Source organism: Anas platyrhynchos, chromosome 4, assembly GCF_047663525.1.
Source record: "Anas platyrhynchos isolate ZD024472 breed Pekin duck chromosome 4, IASCAAS_PekinDuck_T2T, whole genome shotgun sequence".
NCBI lineage: Eukaryota > Metazoa > Chordata > Aves > Anseriformes > Anatidae > Anas > Anas platyrhynchos.
This window is the reverse complement of record NC_092590.1, coordinates 73,530,997-73,555,761: the sequence shown is the minus strand read 5'-3', so window position 1 is coordinate 73,555,761 and position 24,765 is coordinate 73,530,997. Positions and strand designations below refer to the sequence as shown.

The 24,765-nt window shown below is 45.1% G+C and overlaps 1 long non-coding RNA gene across 4 annotated transcripts; it reads left to right on the top strand.

Annotated features, from left to right (window-relative positions):
* The first annotated feature begins 446 nt into the window (after positions 1 to 446).
* LOC106015903 (uncharacterized) lies at positions 447 to 23,043 on the top strand. 4 transcript variants are annotated; one of them, XR_005265753.2, is made up of 6 exons: positions 447 to 793; positions 915 to 1,043; positions 2,131 to 3,912; positions 4,020 to 4,095; positions 21,494 to 21,675; positions 22,256 to 23,043. It is a non-coding gene; the product is annotated as an uncharacterized lncRNA (long non-coding RNA). The 4 variants fall into 4 exon arrangements; XR_005265751.2 differs by lacking the exons at positions 21,494 to 21,675; positions 22,256 to 23,043 and adding an exon at positions 7,483 to 10,671; XR_005265752.2 differs by lacking the exons at positions 21,494 to 21,675; positions 22,256 to 23,043 and adding an exon at positions 5,282 to 6,018.
* Positions 23,044 to 24,765: the final 1,722 nt, after the last annotated feature.

The window sequence follows — 24,765 nt, the reverse complement described above, 5'->3', positions numbered from 1 at the left end:
GCTTCCTACAGGGCTGCAGCCAGCATGGCTTTCCAGCCTGTTGATTTCCTTGTGCCATAATTTTTAGCATTGTCCATAAATATCAGCCCTGCTCTGGGGATTTGGGGCAATTCATCCTGCCCTCTGTTGCTGGCTGCAAGAGCAGAGTGAATTCATGGCCAGATGAGGACCAGCATCCCACAGGCAGCCTCTTTGCTGGTTGTAGCTGCCTTGATTGTGGTCATAACAAATGCTGGGTGTTGAGTGTCATCAGTTCTGAGTGCTTATTGCTACAAAAGCCTTTGGGATCTTCTTGGGGCTTGGCAGAAATAACTTCTGAGCCAGGATCAATATGAACAGGTGAGGATTTGTGCTGATGAGGAGGTGCACAGGTGCCTGCCAGGGGGGAAGAGGTCAGAGGTCTCTATCACATGGATATCACAGAGAGCAGTTATATAGGAGAAAGGACAAGGGAGGCTGCTGAGGTCTTTGGTATTCATGGCCAGGTGTTTACTGTGGCTTTGCTCTTTGCGTTAGCAGAGTACCATCATTTTAAATGATTTTTCACAGGTAGAAGACCTGAGTGATTTCAAAAAAAGTATTTAACTTCTTGTGGTATCTTCAGGAGCATCGGTATGTGGGTCTTCACTGCAGAATATTGGGCCCAAAATATGTGTACAGGTTGATAAGGCTGCAGTATGCAGACTTTAGCACTCTCCAAAGAGAGGAATCATAAATCCTGGCTCCTTTCCGTGCCCCTTGCCTCCAGTTTCTGCCTCCTGGCACATGGCCATTTTTAATGATAAAACAACACGTAAGTACCCAGGTTATTTAAACAAACTTCCGATTTCCTCTTTTCTAAAAATGTTGATCCCAAAGAATTCTAGAAAATCAGGCTGTACGGTAATTTTTTTTTTTTTTTTTTTTTTTTTTAGGAATTGCCTTTCTTCTTCCTTTGTACTGCAGCAAAAGAAAACATAGATAAAGCAGCATTGTTCTTCTGTCTGATGATGGACCATGTGGTGAAGGACAAAGCTCCAGTTTCCATGGCATCCTAAAAACTTGTAAGTTAATCATAAATACCCTGGGGTCTCCTAACAACTTTTCATTCAAACTCTGAATAGCCAAGGACCATTTTTCATTTACCAATTCACGCAGTCTTTCTGAACCTCAATGCCGTGATGGCCTACTCCAAAATGTTGCCTCCTGTGGCCTTTATACTGCTTCCAAATATATGAGTCTGCCATGCAGGGAAGGTCCACACCAAAGACACCCCTAAGAAGCCCCAAATCCCCACTTTCTGTAGTTGTCACCCTCAGGACATGCCAGGAGTGGGGAAAAGTGGAGAGCTCATGGATCTTGATGATGTTCAGGCGTGAGGTCTCTCTCCACCGGGTGGGCTGGGGAGGAGTGGGGCAGAGGAGAGATGCTCTGTAGGCAGATGTCAGCAAAACACGTGGAGGGGGGAAGGCAACCTCAACCCCAAAGGCTATTGAACTAGTAACATAATGAAGTGATAATTTATGGCCCAGTTCTCCTCTACCTTGCACCTTGTGTGGTCCTCTGCTGCCAGACCCTCTTTGAGCCGAGTTCCCCACGCTCGCTGTTAACAGCTTCCCAGTGTGTGGGAGCACAGATTTATTGGGGGGAAATTGCCTTTCAACTGCCCGCCTGGCATCCGCTCCTGGTCCTCCAAGGCTTTGGAGCAGGGCTGCTCCAGAGAGATGGGTCCAGTATCAGTTTCAGTTTTAAATATTTTATTGGAGCGGTTAAATAAACTAACCTAAAACCAAGAAAACATCTCTGAGGCTAAGACTTTCATTAATAAAATAGTGAACTAGCCCAACAATAGAATACTTGAACTATCAAATGAACCAGCTGGACCAAGGTTGTTCGAGTGCTGGGCTGAAGCCGAAACATTGGTTTTGCTAAAAGCACAGCCAACTGTTTCTACATGTTAAGAGGGAGTCTAAGGAGCTCAGGAATTGTAAATTGCTTGTCAGGAATGTCACCACTGTCGTTCATATCCATGTATAAAAATCTGACTATATACCTTAAATATGCCCTGCCTGAGACACAAGTTAAGAACCATTTACTTACACCTCAGCTATCATGCTCTGTTTCGACTCACTTTGCTGTTTCTCCCAACAGAGCTATCATACTTCAGATATTGATGGGCCCTTGTATGACAGATGGATGGTTCAGAACCTTTATTTATTGGGATTTCAATGACAGCTCAAAATCTGGAGACTTCTAAACACAGATGTTTCTCTGGGTGTCTTCGTTGGCTTTATTTGGAGTTTTTGCACCTGGAGGACTTTTCTATCTGACCTTGGTATCTTTATGACTGTCCTCATCCTCTCAAGCTCCTAACCTCTTTCAGACATTCTATAACTAAATGGGATCAGAGGGCGATCTGGGCAGAAAAGCTAGAAACATGGAAAAAAGCTTGCTAAAAATGCCAAAACCTCACAGACTTGTTCTCTGTTGCTGTCTTCATCACTCCTCCTCCTCTCCCAGTGGTGTGTCTGGAGCTGGTGACAAACAGGTGATTGCAGTGATGGCAACGTTTTGCTACCTGAGAGCTCCTCACTGTTAGGCCATTTAGGACATAACATGTCCCTAAGGAGAGGTGTCCACAGCAGCAGTCTTCCCTCAGTCACATTGGCTCATAAGGTGAAATTTCTTAGCAATGCATGGGCTTCAAATCTGTGATTTCTATTTTCTATGTCATTCAGCACGTGTAGCTGAGGTTTTGGGGCATATCTAGTATCTGGAGCCATTCAGCTTAGTGCAGTCAAATCTGAATTAGATCACCCATGGTCATCGCCAAGTAGGAAAAGTTCCGCACAGGCCAAGAATTTCTAAAACATTAGCATTTTGCATAGCAGAAATTACTGCTAGGTTTTCCTCCTGGTAAATAAACATATAAACAATGAAACACAATATCTTGGGACATCAGGTCACTTCAGAGTAACTTTCCATGGTCTTATTTGAGTTTCTAGTTTTCTGAGAAGTTATTATAACCTTCCCTATGCACGATGAATAGGAAAGTCCCAGCCCAGGTGAATCAGCTGCCTGAACACCCATCTGTCAGCAAAATCAAAATAAATTTACACTTGTAGGGAAACTCATCATAATCCTTATGTCCTTTGCCACAGAAAGCTGACACAAAGCCTGATTCTTCAAGATTACAGGATGTTTATAATAACCTCCCTGTTTCTGGGCAGGCAGCTTTTTTTTTTTTTCTTTTTTTCTTTTTTTTCTCAGTAATATACATCTCAATGGCTAAATGCTGCTTTAAGCATGATCAAGACGAGGCTTAATGGAAATGTAACCTTTAAAATGACCAAGTATGGGGAACAATACATGTCCAAAGAAGATGAAAGTTCTAAAAGTGAGCTGTCAGATGAGGCCCTTAATCAGGATCTTAATTAGGAACCTTAATAATTTAGGGTCCCTGTGCAGCTTGTCTGCTTCTCTGCAGGGAGACACTTAGTAGGAGGAGGAAAAAATTCAAAGGATGTCCTGCCACAGGGCAATCTGTACTCAGATTACATGATGGCATTGCTGCTTCTTTTCCCTCCCCTTCCCAGCTCTCCACACCATCCCCAGCTGTGTCCAGGTGTGTCCACCTTCCCTCAATACCCACACATTTTTTCTTCTTTCATAAGGTGCCCCTCATTAACACAACTCATTGTCCTGCTGTTCTGTATTTTTCTGTAGCTGTTGGACAAAATTTGTTTATAGGATGGGCTCACGACAGTAACAGAACAGGATAGGCATGAGAAATCCTCCCAGCTGAGGAAGAAATCGCTGTGGGACTAAGTGCTCAGCTGGTTTTCAGCACACACCTTCCCTTGGACCAGCTGTTTCACATCTTGGCCCTGGGCTGTGCTACCTGCACAACACGATGGGCCTGCCCCATCACAGGTGTTGTATCAGTTGTGTGGGGTGGTAACAGATGGGAGCTACTGGCTTGTGCATCTGGGTGAAAAAACAGCTGCTGAATCATTTCTCTCTGTTCTTCCCTCGCCCAGGCTCTGTGTATAGGGCCTGCAATGACCTGGACATCTGGGTGCTGGGACATCTGCAATGAGGGGACATCTGGAGCAGGTCAGACCTCCTGGCAGCACGGAAAGGATCGGGACTTGGGAGAACCTGTCATGTGAGACAGGACTGCTGGGCTTGGCTTGTTTAGTTTAGCAAAACAAAAGCCCAGGGGAGGATGTGACAGCTGTCTATAAATACACTTGGGAGAGAAAAGAGCTATTTCAGCCTAGGGACAATGTTGGCGTGAGAACAAATGGGCATGAAGCAGCTATGAATAAAGCTAGGATGGAGAGCAGGGAAAGGTTGTTAGCACTTGGAGCAATGAGCTCCCTCCTAAGCAGGAGAGGAGGAAAACAGGTGTCAGTAAGAGACGGAGTGTGTTTGTCTTGCAGAAGGATTTTTATGGTGTTTTTGCTTAGAATTGCAAGTGTCAGCAGTGCAGGAGGTCCTCCCTGTCCAGGCTGGGATGCTGCTAGCAGGTGCAGTGGCTAGGCTGAAATGAAATAGAGGTATTTCTTTTAAGATTTTTGAGAGCAAAATGGACTCTAATACCCATCTTATCTAACCTCTCCCAGTGCAGCGGGTACCTGTGTCAGCTTCAGGGTTTCTGGCATGAACACGTCCTTATTTCAGGCAAAGGCTTGAAATGATGGGGAATTCACCATCCCTTGGGAACCTGCTCCTCGGGGTGCACACACAAAGCTCTTTGCACTCAGGGACAGCCCCGAGCAAGCAGGACATGGCACAAAGTCCCATCCCGCATCTCTGTGCTCTGCAATGTCCTTTGTAATCCGTCTGCGATGCCTCCTGCAAAATACAAGGACACTGTGACTAGGAGAGGTCAAAGAAGCACTCTGTGATATTTCCTGTTCTGGTGTTCATTAATCTGGGCAGTGGTCACAGCTGCCAGCTGCAGGGACGCAAGGACGCATGCACATTTCCTGCCGTGCAGGTGGAGGGGTGAGGTCCAGTATTTCCTAAAAGCTTGTTCTGCAGCAGCTCTGCACAGTGGCTAAAGGAAGGGCAGGGTGAGGAGAAAGAAACAAGGCAGTTTCTCCAGAAGCTGATTTATCAGGCACTGTTTGTCAGCTGGGAGCTGCTTCTGCCTGCTCTGACCATGACGCATGGGGATGGTCACAGTCAGACAGGGGTGGTATTGTCGCTGCATATGTCAAGGTCAGGAAATTACTTGGACTTTTAGTTTTTTTTTTTTTTTTTTTTTTTTCTTTTTCTTTTTTTGGCCATTCAGCCTTAGAGGGTGTTTGCCAAGCTCTGTGACTCTCCCAGGACAGGAGCATGCAGACCTGCCTGCCACCTATTTGATGATGGCTTTTGCTCCTCAGCTGCTGCCCACAGAGTGGGACTATGCATGGCCAGTACCACCCTGCAACCCCAATTGTTCCTCAGCTGTGCTGACACCTTAAAGCCCAGCAGCACCTGGGACTCGCTGGCAGTTTTCCCTCCCTGGGATTTCTCAGAGAAGCTAGAAGGAAGCATTGCTTGGAGGATGTCTCCAGCCTGGGAAATGGCCATTTCAGGAGGAACGGTGCATCTCCGTGATGAGACGACCCAGTGCTGATGGGATAACAGTCTAAAAAGGGCCAGGGTTGCAGGTGGCACATACTCTGGCCAAAGCATGCCAGGGAATAGCTGCCCCTCAGCTCACTTAAGGACATGGACAACATTGTGGTGTTTCTAGTGTTTTGGGAAGATTAGATTTTCATCTTTTTCTATGTATCTTTACACAGAAAGTTTAGAGGATGTCAGTCTTGTGTTTCTGGAAGACGGCTAAAAAGGAATGCCTTGTACTAATTATGTTTGTTTCCCAGCTGTTTCCTTTTGAGATAACAGCTTCATGGAGAAGGCTATCAAGGGAGATGCTAGAGCATGGCTAGGAGCAGACACGTTGTGGATGAGTGTAAAAATGCCCTGCGTGATGACAGGAAGGTCAGGAGTGCATTGTGCCTCTGCTTTCAAATGTGCTGAAATAAAAAAAAAAAAAAAAATAATAACAATATTAATAAAAAAGAAGGATTTCTGATTTGGTGGGAATCAGTAGCCTGGGAGGATGTAACGTTTCCTTGCTTGAGCAGGGGGGGGTTGGACCAGATGACCTCCAGAGATCCCTTCCAGCCTCTACCATTCTGTGATTCTGTGATTTTACAAATGCTAGGCAGAACTCTGGTGATATTTTTCTCCATTTGAGTTGCATAAAATTAATGTATTAGTTAGTAAAAAAAAAAAAAAAAAAAGAGCAAATAAATACATCTTTATAATCTTTAAAAACAAACAAACTAACACAGATATAGGTAAGGTTAGTATGGATCTGACCATGGAGCACAGCCACTGTAGCCGTGTGGCATAATCACATCACAGAAGCCATGAGCAGAAGGGTTCTCCTTTTCTGTTTCCAGTGGAGGCTAATGCAGGGAAGACACTCAATTTATTTTGACCAAAAATATTAATATCATTAAAGAGTACTGTCTGTATTTTCCAGGAGACTAAAAAAAAAACAGAAGATCATTTACCTAGCAGCAAGACATTCATTGCTATATATATATTTGATGATTTGTCTTTATTTTACATTTGCAAAATTATCTGCACTTTTCTGTATGAATTATCTGCACTTGAACTGTATGAAGTTCAACAAGGCCAAGTGCCGGGTCCTGCACCTGGGGCGCAATAACCCCAAGCAGAACTACAGGCTGGGAGAGGAATGGTTGGAGAGCTGCCAGGCAGAGAAGGACCTGGGAGTGATGGTGGACAGTCGGCTGAATATGAGCCAGCAGTGTGCTCAGGTGGCCAAGAAGGCCAACGGCATCCTGGCTTGTATCAGAAACACTGTGACCAGCAGGGCTAGGGAGGTGATCGTCCCCCTGTACTCGGCTCTGGTGAGGCCGCACCTCGAGTACTGTGTTCAGTTTTGGGCCCCTCGCTACAAGAAGGACATCGAGGTGCTTGAGCGGGTCCAAAGAAGGGCGACGAAGCTGGTGAGGGGCCTGGAGAGCAAGTCCTATGAGGAGCGGCTGAAGGAGCTGGGCTTGTTCAGCCTAGAGAAGAGGAGGCTCAGGGGTGACCTTATTGCTCTGTATAACTACATTAAAGGAGGCTGTAGAGAGGTGGGGGTTGGCCTGTTCTCCCATGTGCCTGGTGACAGGACGAGGGGGAATGGGCTAAAGTTACGCCAGGGGAGCTTTAGGTTAGATGTTAGGAAGAATTTCTTTACTGAAAGGGTTGTGAGGCACTGGAACGGGCTGCCCAGGGAGGTGGTGGAGTCACCATCCCTGGAAGTCTTCAAAAGACGTTTAGATGTAGAGCTTAGGGATATGGTTTAGTGGGGACTGTTAGTGTTAGGTTAGAGGTTGGACTCGATGATCTTGAGGTCTCTTCCAACCTAGAAATTCTGTGATTCTGTGATTCTGTGATTCTGATCCCCTGAAAATGCTGCAGGAAACTCTGTCCTGAAGGCCTTTCCTCAGAACAATTGCAGTTTTTCTTGGACCAGACCATCTCTTGGCCTCCTGATTTCCCCTGGAGACTCAAGTCACCTCCTTTGCCCCCTTGTTTGTGTTGGTCAGGGTGTGGAAGATACTGAGGAAAGTCAGAAAATGCAGAGCTGCATCTGTTCCCAACCCTCTCTAGGAACGAACATGCAAGCTTAGAGGGTGAGGGCTACTGGGCCACTTTGCTGGTTGACCTCAATGTGCTGCAGTTCTCCTTGACCACAAGAATTTAAATGGGGAGGAGAGATCCTGCCAGAATAACCTGGGGCAAAGACAGACACCCAAGAAGGTGCCAAGCCAAGCAGTGTGGGATAGCAGCAAAGCATCTGCCAGCAGAGAGAGCACCGGGAGCCCACTCATCGCAACCCAATAAGAACGAGCACTCCACAAAGTAAAGTAATGTGTGAGCCAAGGAGGCTTAACTACAGCTTGTGGAACTGGGTGAGAAGCAGGTTGGATGTGTAAGGCAATTTAGCATAAACTAGCCACGGCTGCTGTTGATATTGCTTCCTACGATCCGTCACGATGAGGTTGTGGTTGAGTAATTCAGCAAAAGCTCCAGCTCCTCTCACAAAACAGAAATCAACCATCACTGAGTATTAATGGAGTGAGAAAAGTAATTAGGTCTAATTTCAAATGTCTCAGCCAATTAAGTAACAGATGTGAGAAAAGCGGTGTAATTTAGCTCTGCTCATCAAAAATGAAATTGTCCACACTAACAAACCTCATGCTGAGCCCCTGGAAGGCTCATGCAAGGCTCCTTTGGGGAAATACACAGGTTGTGCAAAGGTGTCAGGATCAAGTGCACCTTCTGTTTTTCTTGTTCATAAAATTTTGTCTTTCAGGTTTCAGTGTTTTAAAGCTTGGCTCTGCCCTCAGGCATTCCCAAGAAACCAAGTTAAGCCTGGCCAAACCAAGAGCTGTCACCAGGTCTGAGAAGAAGCCTTCAGTTCATAAACGGGAAATACGCTCCTCAAAAGGCAGGGTGTAAGCTCAACCTGCCAGAGCCCACCTCACCACTCACTCCGAGCCAAAATTTACAACACTGTTTGCAAACACAGGACCAGATCCGGGCTTTGAATGTGCATGAGCTTCATGTGCAGTTGTCCCACTGAATTTTGTTATGTGGGAGTCAGGCCCATCTAAGTAAGGCTAGCAGCCCTCCCCGATGTCCATGCTGGAGTTGGGCCAGCTCTGCTGCAGTCTCAGATATCACACTGGCTCATGTGATATCTGATATCATCACTGCTTTCTCCTGCTGTATCCAGGTGAAAGCACCTTGGACGTCATGGAAGTCCTATTGCAAGAGGCAAGGGCCAAGGTGCAAAGCTGCAATGGAAAGTGTCGAAAGCCTGGGAGCACAGGAGCTGAGTGTGAGGAAGAAATACGTTCCCTGTAGCCTTCAAAGAGATCTACGGGCTATAACCAGCAGTTCATGGGGTCTGTCACTGAATGAATGACAGGCTGGTGGGCTAATGGAGTATTTCAATACAAGCCTGGATCGGGTCTCACATCCACACCTCTCAATCACTTGCAAGACCCTTGCTCAGGGTAGATCCACCTGGAGCTCACCATGCCAATGAAGATTTCATACTCATTTAACAGCATCTGTGTTTCTTTGGCTGCAGGAAGGGTGTTCATATCATGGATTTGTAGATGATTGAATGAAAATTTGTGTAGCAATATCAGGCCAGTGTTCACTCTGCTGGTGGGGTCACCCAGAGGCATTGGGTTTGGGAGACTGCTTGGAAATGGGTGAAGGCCCCTAAAGAAATACCACATTCACCTCTGAGGACTTGTTGGTTAAAAACAGCTAATAGCTGCTGTTGACCTGTGCTGGGTTTGAAGCAGTGACCCAGAGATGAAAGCCTTCTGTCCTAGTGCCAATCCTTTGACTCTCTCTGCTGTAACAATAAATATCCCCCAAATCTCTTGGAACTCCCAGCAATTATAGCCTTAAAATAAACTTTTAGCACAGGCTAGTAATTACTGAATGTTTCTTATTGTTTCCCCTCTGGGAGATGTGTATCCCTCAGGAAATGAGTTTCTAATTAGATAGGAGAAGCAGGGCAGCAACAATAGTGTGGGAAAGCTAAATTAATAAAAGCTCCTAGGTACACTCTGACCAACCTGGACAGAGAAGTGACAAATGATGACTTGCCTGGACCAGAGGATTTTAACTTCGTGTCTTCCTGGGAGATGCCTGCACCAGCTGTGCCAGAAAAGATGTGATTGAAGGAAGAGAGGGAAGGAGTAAAGATGTTTTTAGAGACCCTGGTAAAAATCTGCACAGAGCAGTGCACAGCAATGCTTAAAAAAATAAAAATAAATCCCAAATCATGTGATACTGGCATCACCTTCTGCAGGACCTTGCCTACTAATTTGTGTGGGTAGATTAACAAAATAGGCATGCATCCTCTTTCCTGAGGTGCTAAGCTAGTTCATTTCAGAGCCCAATATTCCTTTTACAGACAGAATTTTAGGGATTCTGATCTGCTTTACAGTGCCTGCCCTCTCACTGAACAAGTGGGCTGAAACATTCTCCAAGCACCGTATGGCTCAAAGAGACCAGGACCAGTGATTCACATCCTTTTGGATGTGAATTCTTGTGATGGTTCAACAACCCAATTCAGTTCCATGTCTGGTTTTGTTTTTGTGAGTGTAAGAGATGTCCTCTCCATCCCTTGTTTGTATTTGTGTCATTTCTTGCAGAGCACATCTTTTATAAACTTTGGGAATGTGAGCAATTTGTGCATTGGAAAAATGTCTCAAACCTCCTTCATGCAACAGTGGTATCCAGAGCAGAAAACTTGGTGCAAACACACTCAATCCCTCTGGAAGTGGAATGTAAGGGTCTACACCCACACTCACGTCATGTCCTGATCTCTGCTGCTGTTGAACACCAAAGTCTTCCAGCTGCATCTTGCTGGGCAAGATGAGGGTTTCCTTGCTCATAAACTGTCCCTCTGGGTTTGAACTAGTTTGCTGCAACAGAAGATGCACCCATGTATGAAATGTGCCCTAGGATGGGAACCAAAATACGGGTGTTGTGTACCAGATCATGCATGCTACTGTCCACAGCCATATCCCAGGTCTGGAAGAATGGATGGCCAATATCTGATTGCTTGTGGGAACTACTGAGGAGTCTTCTTGTGTAATCTGCTCAGGATTGAGGATCAGAGACATGAGGAGCAATGGAGAAAGTAGCATAAACAGCAATGAGTAAGTCTGGTAGCCTGTTCTGCTTTGTTGTTGCTGCACAGGAGGAGTTTTCATGCCTGAGCTCCTGGGAGAAAGGAGGCTACTTTTCAAGATGTGCAAACTCAATTGCTTATGATCTTTGGTAGCTACTCCCATATACCCTGTGCTGGGGTAAGACTTCTCCAGCATATAAGTAATGGTTTTGTCTAACCTAGCTGCAAGTAGCTTCCAGCAATAAACATCTGCAGCGTCCCTCGAGAACCTGTTTCACAACCAGTGGGATGTTGATATATCCTAGCATACAGCCAGGTTTTTCGACACTGCTATGTACAAGTACAGAGGGTTGGTCTTCAGGAAGGAGAAATTATTTGGAGTAAGATAAGACATTAACTCCTGTACAGCAGAAATGGGAAAAGCAATGGAAAGAAACACTGAAAGCTGCCCGCTGCATTGATTTGTGTTGTTGTTGTTGTTTCTAGCATCCTTCTGACTTGTGGTACTAGCCTCATCTGTTTAATGGGTACCAAAAGTAACTCAAATTTAGCTGTGATTGGTTTTTCTCCCTCCATGTTTTCTGTTCATTAACACCATGCACAGAATAAAAAGAAAGCAAGATATACCTGTATAGAAAAAAGGTATCTCTCTGTCCATTTTATCCTGGAATATTATTAACTTATATAAGAAAGTGTTATGTGATGGCAAGTTGACCCATAAAGATGCTTTAGGACACGTCCCCTTCCACCTCCACCCTGCAATGTGGACCACCTGCCATCCTTTGTTTCACTAACGCTGGAACTAAAGCTGCATCAGGACCACACTTGGCAGAGCAGGGCTTGAAGCATCCGGCTTTCACATCCTGCCTCTATCCCACCGGCCTTTTAGCTTTTGGTTTCTGTCTGTGCAGTGCTCAATCCCACACAGGGCACGCCTCATTTATTAAGAAGAGACAGGAGCAGATCTTTCAAGAGAGCGTGCTAAGACTACCACTTACCACGCTGGCCCCTATTACCTCCTTGTGTGATCTGATATCTCGTGCTGTGTATCTGTCATTTCTTTTGTACTTAGATTGTCAGCTTCTTGCACAAGGACTGCATGCATGCTCTGCATCTGCAAAGCACTCTAGAACATAACAAACGATAAGATATCTGATCGACATGATCAAAATCAACAAATGTCTTGAATTTACCTTTTATTAAATTCATTCTGGTCCAAGTGTTACATAATCCTAGGCTGTAAAAGTAGCAGTTCTTAGAAGGACCAACCTCCTTGAACTATTTTCCCCTCTTGTTAACAATTTCCATCTCATTTCCTATTTCCGGCTCTAACTCCTGCCGATAATGCTCCTCAGCTAATATTGAAACCAAGAGGGAAAAATATATGAATAGTAGACATCCGATCCAAGCTTTGTGCAGAGAATTCATGGATGGAATGTTCTTGAGAACAAGAGGGGTTTTTAAATAGTAAAAGACTGCTTGTTAAGGAAGAAAATTTGCACTGACACCTATATTCGGTACTGCTGACGTTTGTTCCCACAGTACTCCTAGGTCAAATATAACCATCTTCTTGTGAATGTATTTATTTATTTTTTTTAACTTTTTTTTTTTTTAATTTTTATTTATTTAAATGAGAGGTTTTCCATGCAGACTACATCTGCACAGCAGTTTGCTCTGTGGCTGCAGCTCATATGGACATTGTCACGCTAGCTTAAAAGAGTAAATTGCAAATACCATAGCAGTCACTAAGTGGGTTTCTGATTTCACGCAACGCTGTCTTTTGGTTCACTATATTGGCTTGGGGTGCCCTTCCCTCCTTCCCTGGCTTCTCATTCTCCTGCACTGCATCAATTTTGTCAATAGTATTTTTTGCAGTCTCTCTGAACCACATCCAACCCTTTTACTTCCTAAAAAACATGTTTCCTGTGCACCTGATGTAGTTCTTGATGCTCAAATAGCTGTGGGGATGACAAGCTACAGATGCAAATAAGTAACCACAGTGCAAGGGGCAGACCCATCTTATTCTGGAATTGCAGCGAGAGGTAATCCAGAACCAGGCTGTCTGTTGCTGGTTGAGTTGCTATGTGCTTTTTGCAGAAGAGATAAAAGCAAATACTTTATTTATACAATACTGAGTAATCATGTGAGAGGTGGGTAAGGAAAGCCCTCCTTGAAAAGTGATCATGCGAGGGTCTCTCCGATGTCGCAGTTTCATAACCAAACCTACACTGGAAATGCATCAAAGAGGCATTGGCTATGAAAGAAAGGCAGGAAGGGAGCGGTCTGAGGAACTGCAGCTACACCAAGCGAGCTGAGCAGAGCCAAGGAATGTCCTCAGGCACCGCAACTCCATTGTGCTGTAAAACTGTCAGTCCCTCGCCAGCCACTGCACACAGCTTGGGAGTTAGCGGGGCTGGGGACTGGTCCCCATGACAGCTCAGATGTGGCCACCCTGCTCTGGAGTGTGAACACGGGTGGTTGTGTGCCAGTGGGCCTCCTTCCCATTCTGGGCACAAGCATCAGGATAGGCAATTGCTGATAGGAAGGGAAAACTTCATTTGGTGGGTTTGGTTTTCTGCATTAGTGCTCCGAGATTTCTCTGTGTGAAGGGAGAGGGCTCGTGCAGCTCAGAGGCTCGTATGCAGTTCTGGAAGTGTAATTTGGACTTTACAGAGCTGCCTAATCTCAAGTTATTTGCAGATCTGTCTCTCCTTTGTGTGCATGCCAGTGCATGCTTGGGGCTCAGAATTTCTTCCACTGGATCTGCAGCTAATCCAGGACAGGGCTGTGCAGGGGGAAGGGCAGTCCCACTTCTCCTGACATGCAGCACTCTGCCTCTGCTCCTGCTGGTGGCCCTGGCTAGCAAAAGCAGGACCCCAGGACATGTGATAACTCAAATTCTGGGTGTGCAATTTCTTCCTTCTGGCCCTCAGCTCTCTCACAAATAGTGTCTGCTGCTGACTTCAGTATAACCGCATTCAATTATTTGATTTTATTTATTTTTTTTAATATGTCCATGTTAATTTGGATCTTTGTGGAACATCTGCCTCCCCCAGGAGCTCTGCAGATAACACATCTTGCAGCAACAAGGGGACATTTTTCATTTTTTTTTTTTTTTTCACAAAGCCAGCTGGGTTGGGATCCTTAGGACAGAGTGAAAAAGCAGAGTTAAAAGGCACACTGAAGCTGGCAGTGTGACTTTTTTCCATGCCCTTCACAGTCCAAGGTGCCATAACCTTTCCCTCCATTGCTCCCAAAACAGACAGTTCTTCCAGCACTTTCCACACATCCCACTCTCGTTTTTTTTTGCGTACTTGTCAATTAAAGAGGGGCTTCAAGAATCACAACAACCTGAAAATAGGTGTGTTTCCATTACCATCTATGTGTTTTATTCCTATTCCCACATTGTCATCACTGAAGACACAGCAGTGAAGCAGAGATCATTTGTTGGGACCATGGTTTCTGAAAGCAAGCCTTCATTTAGGTGTTACTGTTGGGTGGCCCTCTTGGACTGACACAACCCTGTAAGAAGGCTTGGCTTCAACCTGAACAAGCTGTGAGCTGTTTTCCTATGCAGAAGGAGGTGGGTCCTTTGATCACAGTGCTTGAACCCAGGTTATTTAGAGCCAGAGGAGGTTGAGTATGATCTCCTAGTTTGTAGATAGAAGGCATGGAAAGTCTGGTCTTTGGGGAAACAGTTCCTGTTGCTGGAAACTAGAAAGTTCCTTTGATTTTCTTTGTATTATTATTATTATTATTATTATTATTATTATTATTATTATTATTATTATTATTATTATTATTTGGAAGTTCAAACACTAGTGAGTCTCATTCTGAAAATCAGCAATTCAGGCCAAAGTCCTTCTGTAGGATGATTTGTTTCCTCTTCTCATTTGCTTTCTGAGGAGCTTTCTGAGACTTCCAGAAAGCCTCCAAATCACTTCCCTTGACCAGCTTTAGGTTGCTGATGTGAGCAAGGTGTCCTGATCCCAGCAGATCCATCAGCACTTTATGGTGCTGATCCTTCAGAAAAGTTCAGTAGTGGTTAAAATAGGCTGTAGATTGGCTTTGGTAGCTAGAGAGGGCTCCTCCAAGCAGAAATCAGACAAGGCCAGGAGGGAAAGGCCATGGGCATGAGCTGGAAATGTGAGCCCTGGGTACTGGGCGAGGCTGTGACATCTGCACAAGGTTTGGTACTGGTACAGACCTACGGATCATCTCCTGCCACCCACACCATTGTTCCCTGTCCTCCTGAGCCTGTGGCAGCAGATCAAGGCAGTGATGGGTGGCAGAGTCTTCCCTGGAGCCCACAGTGTGGGAGGGAAAAGCTGGATGGAGTGTGAAGGAAAGGCCTGGGAGGCAGTGGAGGAGGAAGCTGCAGATATCGCTGTGACAAAGAGAAAGAAACTGGAGCTCCCCTGCTGCTTTGAGAAGGGCACGGGATGTTACATCTGGAGAACGATTGTTTTCTTGACAGTCTTCCCCAGAAGAGAATCAGCTGGGGAGGCCCATGAACATCTAACATGAGCTATGGGACAGGAGTCGTGCAGCTTGCTGCTGGGGTTGAGGGAGCTCAGGGAGCCTTGTGGGCAGGCCTGCACTTTCTCAAAGGCTTCTGGAGGCCCATGGAGCCGGGTGGAAGAAGCACCAGGGAAGGGCTGCCAGCTGGAACTGCTCCTCTGCTTGTGGCCTGCGCTGGGCCCCACGCCCTGGCTCCCTGCCGGCAGCTTCCACCCCTCCACATAGGTTGCCCTCTAGGAGAGGGCATTGCCAGGATGCCTAAAAGTCCAGCAGCAGCAGCTGGCAGGGCTAAATAAATAAATAAATAAATAAATAAAATTCCAGTTCTCCTTGCATGGGCAAGAGTGGCCAATCTCGGCCTTCCCAACATCCTTTCAGATGCTGCAGGCTGTTCTTGTCTCTGAAGCAAGCATGAGTGGGGATGGAAATGAAAATATTTATTTTTCTGGCGTCTGAACAACAACAAAAAGCACAGGGAAGATATAAAAGCCTCCTGGGGACAGGATCTCAAGGAGGAGGATCTCCAGGCCTTGCATCTGCCCAAGCCCAGAAGAGAGGCAGATGGAAGATGCCGAATGTGTAACAACCCACCTCAGCAGAGGGTGGCACAGGGGCCATGAGATTTGCTGCCGACTGATCTGGTGGAAAGCTGAAGAGCAGCCAAGATGGGCAAGAAAGGGAGAGCCTGAGGCTGGACTCTGAAACTTAATTTTGGACACCTGAGAAAGCGAGCGGCTTCCCAAAAACACCGCTGACTCCAGTGGGTGCTGGCAGCACTCTCTCAAAAACTGCTTCCAGGCAGGTTTTTTTTTTTCTTTTTTTCTTTTTCTTTTTTTTTTTTTTTTCCATTGGAAAATGCCAATTCGTTACAATGGAAACACTCTGCAGGGCTGTATCGCCTCCGTGACGCTGTGAGAGAAGCCAGGCTGTCTCCTTACCCAACTCCTTGGCTCCTCGCAGCCCATCCTGGCAGGATGCTGTGGAGCTACTGTCCTCCAGCAGCGGCTTTAACCCTCCATCCCATCCTGGTCCAAGGCCACGCTCCCACTGACCTGTGAAGGCAAAACAGTGGTGTTGTTTTCTACTCCCCAGTTTGATCATTTTATTGGCTCAGGTATCGGAGTGGCTTTTCTGCTTAATTGTGTAACTTTTGGGAAATCTACCAGGGATTAATTTCCTTCCCGTCTTCACGGGCTGGTTGGGGAGATGCTGGATCGGTGCTCCCTGTTTTCCTACTGGAAGCTGGTCTGTTTCCAAGCAAATGGTATTTAAAATGGTGCCTGGAGGGATCTTAGTAAAAATAACTTAATATAGGGAAACGTTTTGATGAAATTTTCTTTTGAGGGGGAGCACAGTGCTTTTGACTTGCAGTTTTCACAAAATACAAGGCTCTGTGCAAAAGTTGCCTGTCTTGGGCCAACAGTGGTGGACAACGAAAGTGTTTTCACTTCAGCAAGACATCACAGCAGTGGTTTGAGGAACTCGTCTGGTTTCTTCATAATTTTTTTTTCCCCTCTAAGGGATCTGAGGACACAGATAAAATCTGATTTTCCCTTTGAAAGACAAATAGTAGGTGACACATGCCCAAGTTGTACCTCCCCATAGATACCCCAACAAGCACTTTCAAAGAGAAGTGGTTTTCTGCTTAAAATATCCTAACTTTGGTTTTCCTACAGAGCTGACCAGCCTAAGCAATTAAAAACAAACAAACAAACAAACAAAAAAAACAGAACACAAGCAAACAAACAAAAAAAATCTGTTTTCAGATGCTCTGAAAACCTATTTCAGCTCAAACTCAGAGCAGTCCTGTTCACAATTACTCCCTTAATAAATGAACACCACTAGCATCTGGTGAGAAGTCCCCAGGCTGAGCACAATGTAGCTGCAGCCATGTGCTTGGTATGTCAGCTGAGCCAACTCGATCCAAAGACGGAGCAGTCCGGGCTGAGCCAAGCGCAATGGGGAAAAAAAATCACAAATGGAAAAAATAATTACATGCTATTTAAAAAAAAAATTGTAAAAATGTCCCCAAACGCTCCAGCTTCCATCATCTCAGGACTTCACAGCTGGCAGGGAGACTTTAATAAACTAATTAGTGACCATGGCAAATTGTGGAGGCATCTGTAAGTTGTTGTAGTTGAGTAGAAGTCAACAGTGTCTGGTTTACAGTAGCCAAGACTCCGGCTTGTAGTTTTTCACTGGATAACTTTATAAATAGTGGGTATTATTTACCCTGTCTCTGTTGAGAAATTGCTGATTTTGAATAAGACTCTGCTCTAGAGCTCTAATTTTGATAGAATTTTCTCTGTTTCATATATATGAGTATATACATATATCTTTATATAAATATAATTACTCAGAGCCTGGAATTAACTGAGAGCACAAACACCTCCCATGATTTAGGGGTTTAATTTGCTGCTTCTCAGGAGTGCAGCAGGAGGTCAGGATCTCCTTGGGCAGGTTGTGTGGTGTAGTGCAGCGATGCTCGCAAGCATAAATAAACTTTGTCTGGCTCTCCTTAAGCAGCCTCTCACTCTGAATAATCCCAGTGATTTAGCTCCCACTAGAACATCAGTTTTAGTTCCACTTTGCTTTATTGCAGCCGTGCTTAATTGATTAAACACCAGGATGGAACTGTGTAATGAGGCTGCTTAAGGGTAATGAAACCCACACATTGTCGAAAACTAATGTTTTGTCTGCAGATTCTGGAAAGATCACTAATTAAACACTTCGGGACTGTTAGATATAAAGATGTGTAAAAGTTTAGGAATCTGTGGAGCTATGGAGGTAGTGAACTAAATATTTCTTCCTTTTCTCATCCAGGAATTCTCTGAACAACTGCTTTGTTAACACAAATTTCAGGGATCTTGACTTTTTAAATAACTAGCTCTGAATTAGCTGTAACCGGGGATGGTTAGTACTGAGAGGCACTACAGACCCTTCTCTCTTGCATATGAAACTTAGTCCTTGTGTGAGTTTGATTACCAATTCTTGCACCCCTTTGCAAACCCTCTCTGAAGCAGCCAGAGCAAATTTGGGTTTCTCCACCAGGTGGTACTGTTAAGCTGTTGCAGGGGGAAGATTTGCTTGTTCCATCCCAAACCCATCAGCTGTTCTCTTCAACTCAGGCTTTTGAGAGCTTTACATCTTCATGTACCAAAGTTAAGCTGGAACCCTGCTAATTATGAGGGCTCCAGCTGAATTTGTGCATTCATGCTATATGTCTCTTCACACCGAGGATCAAAAATTATCTTGTTTTTTCCACTCCCAACAAAGGGGGTGGGCTGGGATCTTCCAGGAGACCTGAATTCATGGTTTGCCTTTGCGATCACTGCTTTGATTTAGATGTTTTCTATAGCCGCAATGTAACTCACTGATAGATGTGGAAAAATGCATTGGATTTTATGTGCCCAAGGACACAGCAGGACCTTACTAAGAGCTTTTACTCAACCTGATGTGCTGCTTTCCTGGGTGAAATGGTTAACAGGTTTTGTGCTTAGGGCTCTGCCTGCAGCAATAAGAGGGGACTTCCAAGGTCCCATTAGGGCTCCAGCTGCTGCTGTCTGTCCATATATTCTCAGGCAGGCTTTCCTCCCACCTAGAAATGTTGACCAGGAAGACTCTTGAGGCTAATGTCTATGAATTTAGTCCCTCTGATACAAGTAATGGCTTGGATGTAATGGCACAGTGGCTGTGACCAGGCTGCCATATATCTAGCCACAAAGCATGTCCCACACTTGCACAGCTCTGCAAAAACCTGGATGTATTGGGGAAGAACCTCTCTTGCATGGTAACTCTGTCAGGTTGCAGAAATGTGTGCATCCTGGAGACTAACATCCCCTGAAAATCCATGGATATTCACATGGTAGATGCTGCAGCTCTCACTTTCACAAGGAAATTGCTTGCAGTGTACTTTGTCCACTGGGATTATTTATAGACTTGCCCGTGTAAGCATGATTAATTGTTTTTTTCTTGCTCAGTTAACCATGAACTTCTGTATGTCTGAGCAAACACAGCCCTTATCCAACGCTGACTTTCCATGCATGCTCTTTGAGCACCTCTCTAGTCTATATCTTTCCTAAGAAAAGCTCACAAGGACGCAGAAGATCCAAGGCTGGTGTTTATCAAGCTGAAGGTTGTGGGTCCCAGGGATGGTGAAAAACCCCTTCCCAACTGGAAGATCAGGCACTTTCCAGGGTGAAACTAGCAGGCTGGCAGAGTCCAGCTAGGTGAAGAATCATCAGCTGCTGCTTTTGGAGAGCTGCAGCTATGTGAAGACTGTGGTGGTTTTGATTTATTTATTTAGAGCCATTCATCATCACATGATATTTCTGCCATCCTCTGATCCACAGACAACCCCTGCAATCAGCAGGAAGCATGAAGGGCTTTGAACATGAAGCCCCGCTCTAAAGCGAAGAACTCCAAATTTAGCCAGCTGGTGGTGGCACAGTGTGCTAGGTTACCCTAAGTATCCAGATGCCATAATATAAATCTAAATGGTGCAGATGACAAGCTGAAAAGATGTTTTTTTTCTTTATTAGCCAATCAAATACCTACAAAACCTTGTAGGACCTTGTCTATAATAGCATCAAGGATGATCTTGCATCCTTAAAATGATGGATGAGGTGAAAAGAGTAAGTCCCCTGTCTTCCCTCCTTCCCCAAGAAAGCCCCATAAGATTCAGGTTGCTTAATTAACACGGGGAAAAAATATTTTTCAATCTAATGAGGGTCCCCAGGTTGGTCGTTTTTGTTTGTTTGTTTGCTTGGTTTCTTGCTGTCTGGGGAAATGGTGTTACTTTGCAAACAAGACATCTATTTCTCCGTGGGTTTAAATACTGTGTTTCTGCTGTGCAGTGACATCGGGCTGTGGTGGGAGGGAAGCAAGGGATGCTGCTCAGTAAGGGGAAGGAGCAGCAGCAATTCCTTGTGCCAATGTGCAGAGGAACCTCCCTTTTCTCTATATTTAGGGATTTGTGACATCAGGCAACCCTGCCAAACCTCAGTACATCCTAAGTTAACCTGACTTTTTGAACGCAGCATCATGTTGAGCTCCTTGAGCCTCTCTGGTCCTACACAGGGTGGTCACTCTCAAAGCAGAGCAGCAATACCCACAGAAAGGCAAGTGCTGAGGGCTGGGACTCCTCATGGGGCAGACAGCTTGCAGCAGGAGCCAGCCCAATGTCATTTGTAACTGCCCATTCCTGCTTCCTCCCAATTTAATTTCTTCCTGGCTTAATTTGATGGTGCCCCGTCCATAACCTCACTGCTTCCCAGCGTCATTTCTCTGTGCTCGGCTCCCTGGCTGCATCTCGGCTGTGTTTGTGGACCTGGGAAACAAGTTGCACAAGTTTCCAGCTGCGTAATGTTGGATTCGGTTCCCACATATCAATATCGGTGTTGCAAGAGCTGGGGTGATGGGGTACTATTTTTTTTCTTTGGGACTCCTTTGTGCCAGTTCTTTTCTCCTCTTAAATTTCTGTCTATTTGTTGTGAATGTTATTGTAGCAAGACATACCTGCATCATTTCTTATAATAGTAATATTTGTGTATCCTATGTCAAAGTCTTTCTTAGGGCTTAAAACCCAAAAGGTTCCAGTTTGAGCAAAGGATTTAGCTTGCCTCTTTCTTACTGTACAGATATGACAGGTGATTCGTATCAAACCTTTTATCCTTTCTGTTTCTTTCCTTAAAAATTGAAGAGAGCTAGTATTTCTTCAGCCCAATTGCACAACCAAGGAAGCCGTAACCAGCATGTCCTTTGGCTTTCAGTGTTCAGAACATTGTGCAAAGCCCCAGTGGGCTCTGTGTGATGCATATCTTTGCTTTAGCATCTGATTACTGGGGTTTGGTAACAAAATGCACCCACATACCCCCATTACGTAGCACTTAAATAAGAATCACTGACATTCTCTAAATGGATACTTTGTTTAAAACCTTTTTTCTTTTTTCTTTTTTTTTTTCTTTTTTTTTTTCTTTTTTTTTTTTTTTCCCCTGCCTGGCTTAAAGATGACCAGCAGTGGGAGAAATAGAGCTTAGGATTTCAGCCTGCTACTCTGAAGAAACCAAGCAACGTGGGAATCATATTTACCCCGAAATAATTCTCTCTGCTTTTATGAACCTTTCTTTGAGCTGTAGTGCTTGAGTGCATGAAACCCCACATTCCTGCTGTAAAGATGCAGAATGGAAGATGCCAATGGTGCCAGTGATCGCTTTTGCAAATCTATGCAATGTCTATCTGCAGGAAATCAGAAAGGAAAAAAAAAAAATCTAGTTTGGATGGGCAAATGCAATCACTATTGAATCACTGGCAGTGGATCAAGATGAGGAGCTTCTCTGGGGCTGTGCTGGACCTGAGCTGAGGATGCATGGAAGGGGTGAAGAGATTGCAGTGTGCAAAATTGACTGCCACTGTCACTAAAAGAAGTAAGTGCTTGGTGTAGTAATGAAAGACTATAAATAAGAGGGAGTGAGCCCACCACACTTAGTTAGAAAGTGTAGTCATACCCTGCTTTCAGAAATTGTTTATCCCTCCCTTAAAAATCATGAGCTTGACCTTTTTTTTTTTTTCTTTTTTCCCCAGATATTGTGTTTAAGCCAACTAATTTCAACATCTGAGCTTTATAAATCACTTGGCTAAACCTGTATCTATCAGTATGATGATATCAGCCAGTACTAGGTCCTATGCTGCTAGTTCTTATGATCTGTATATATTATATATCTTTATCTCTATCTATCTATCTATCTATCTATCTATCTATCTATCTATCTATCTATCTATCTAGGTCAAGACTGTTTCCTGTAGCTGCAGGCTTAAAAGTTTGCTTTATTTACTCACCAAGTGAGTTTGTAATGAAAGCACCTAACTTTTGGAGCTCTGAATTTAGTCTTTGAAAGCAACCTGTGCCCCCCTGTGATGCTATAGCATATATACATTACCTTCTGTCCTTCCTAGTAGCTGCACAATTTAACTAATTGTCTCCTATATTTTATATTTTCTTTGTAGCCTGGGTTCCTGCTCACTGTCCCATGCTGGAGGACACAAGCCCAGTGGTGAAAGCTCTACCAAGGACAAACCCGGGGTGTGCTGAAGCCCGTGTTTTGTTTGGATGTCCCTTGAAGTGAAGGCCTGTCACTTGTAGAGTGGGGAAAATGCCATTTCCCTGCTGCAGAGGCCATCAGAAGTGGTCATCAAAGGGCTGAGAGTCAATGGACCACACAGCAGTGCCCAGGTCTTGGGGAGGAGACAGCAAACCCTCCCTGCAGCTCATCAGTTTTGAGAAATGCTTCAAGGTCTGCAGAGGGCTTCCCAGAAGGAGGTATAGAAGGACCTTTTTCTACTTTTGAAAACTAAATTAGTGCTTTTGTGTGAGGCTTTCCCTGCCTCATTTTGGGAATTGATAATCTTTTTCGTGTCTAAGGAAACCTGGACAAAAATAAAATTTCAACCCAGCTCAAACCAAAAAGTTTTTGGCTTCTCAGTTTGATGGCTAAACTGACAAATTGATTATTCAGTTTTGTGCACTGTGAACGGATTTTTCCCCCTTCCTGTAAAGTGAACAATGTGACTGGGAGGTTTGTTTTTTCCACGAGCTGAAGTGAGACATGGGCGGCTGGATGAGACCCGCGGTGCTTCTTGTCATCGCAGCTGGTGTGTGCTCTTGCATGTAGCAATGCCAACAACGTGGTTCCTACAAGAGCTTGTGTAACGCACGGTTTTCTGTGTGTTATACAGAGACAGTCTGCAAACAGAAAAAAGAAATTACAAAAGAAGTTTTTAAAAAAGAAAAACAAAATCCAAAACTCCTGCCATTTTTTTTTTAATTTTTTTTGGAGTTACGTGACTTTCCATTCCTTCTCTACCCCAGCCAGAAGCATAAAAATCAGATGTAGCTCCTAGCTAGGGAATTAAGCATTGTATGCAGATCACTCAGTGGAGGTGACTAATTGGCCTGATGACTGCTCTTCTTTGGCCCAGAGCCTCAACTGTCTGACTGAATCACTGCAGAATATGGCAATATCACAAGCAATATTTGGAGAGGAGAAGGGTAATAAGTGCAATTCAAGTTTTCAGAAGTCTTATGGCAGCGGATAAGCTGACTGTGATGCAGTTTTCCCCCAATTCTCCTAGTATTAAAATTTCAGGACAAAACTGGTAGAGCAGTTTAAAATAGCTTCTTTGTGCAGAGAGGCAGAAAGCAGTGGGGCCACAGGAGGTGGTGGAGACCGTGTCAGCTCCAAGGAGGAGCTGGACAAACTCATTGACAATGAAAGGGTTCAGGCTGTACAGATGTGACAGGTGACAAGCACTGGCTGGAAATGTGGAATATTTTCCCTAAGTATTTGTACAGCCAAAGCTTGGCTGTTTGCGGAGCAGGAATATTAAATGAAGGCGAGTTTGCCCAGGCTGAATTCATTCACAGCCTTCAAGGAAAATGCATATGGAAAACCTGTTGGAGCTGATCCACCTTGGCCATTGCTCCACCGTCTCCTCTCTGCTCGGCAGCCCCCTGCCGCCCCCATGCCTCCTGCTGTCCCGTGGCCTCATCGGCTGGGGCATGGAGGCATCAGAGGCAGCTTCTGAGGTGGCCGTGGTGGAGCATGATGGATGCTGAGGTCTTTTGGGGATGTTTTTTCCATGCTTGGGGTGGAAAAATGGGTTTGCAGAGCATGGCGTGAGGAAGTGGTATAATGCAACTAGCTGCTGCTGGGGTTTGTTCGTGCTCTTGCTAACGCGTGCCATGGGTGCATGCTGTGGGAAGACTTTCCTTCCCCTCGCATGTCAGCCTTCATAACGCCGCTGCCCATGGGAGATACAGCAGGGCTTGTTTTTCATCTGGCCGCGGTTATTTTGGTGCGGCACGGCGCTCCGTCGCGCTCCCCCGAGCGCTGCCTAGGCATGTGTGAGTGAGCTGTGGGGTGAAGCCAGGGTGAATAGACCCGGGTCTGTTCCTGAATAGCTGCGGAAAATTCCTTCGGAGGTGTTATGTGTACACAGAGGCTCTTGCAGGCTTCCCGAAGGCTGCTACACCTTCCCTCATTGATGAGCCCGCGGGGTTTCGCGCACTGGATTATTACAGGGTGCCCTTTTAGCCCTGTCTCACACGACACCGTTTGCATTTGTTCTCCCTCTGGAGAACAGGAGGGAGAGAACAGTGAGATATTCAGGGGGCTTAAAACCCCTGCACTTAACAAAAATGAAATGGGATCCCGTGCCAACTGCGTGATTCGCACTCTCCTCGCTTTGTGCGCAACTTCAGGGCTCTCCCCCCGCTCTCTTCTAGGTGATTAATTCCACCTCCTGCTAAATGGATTTACAATTAAAATGGGCTTATTTGTAGCAGCCACTGAATTTTCACCCTCTCCCCCCCCTTTTTTTTATTTAAAAAAATAATAATAATTGAAAACACACCCCAACTCAAGCCGCCTGTAAGTATTAATTTTCATTTCCACAGAATGCTCTGTCTCCGGGGCAAGGAAGGAAATTCCAGAGAGTTAGCCAAGACAATCAGGGTT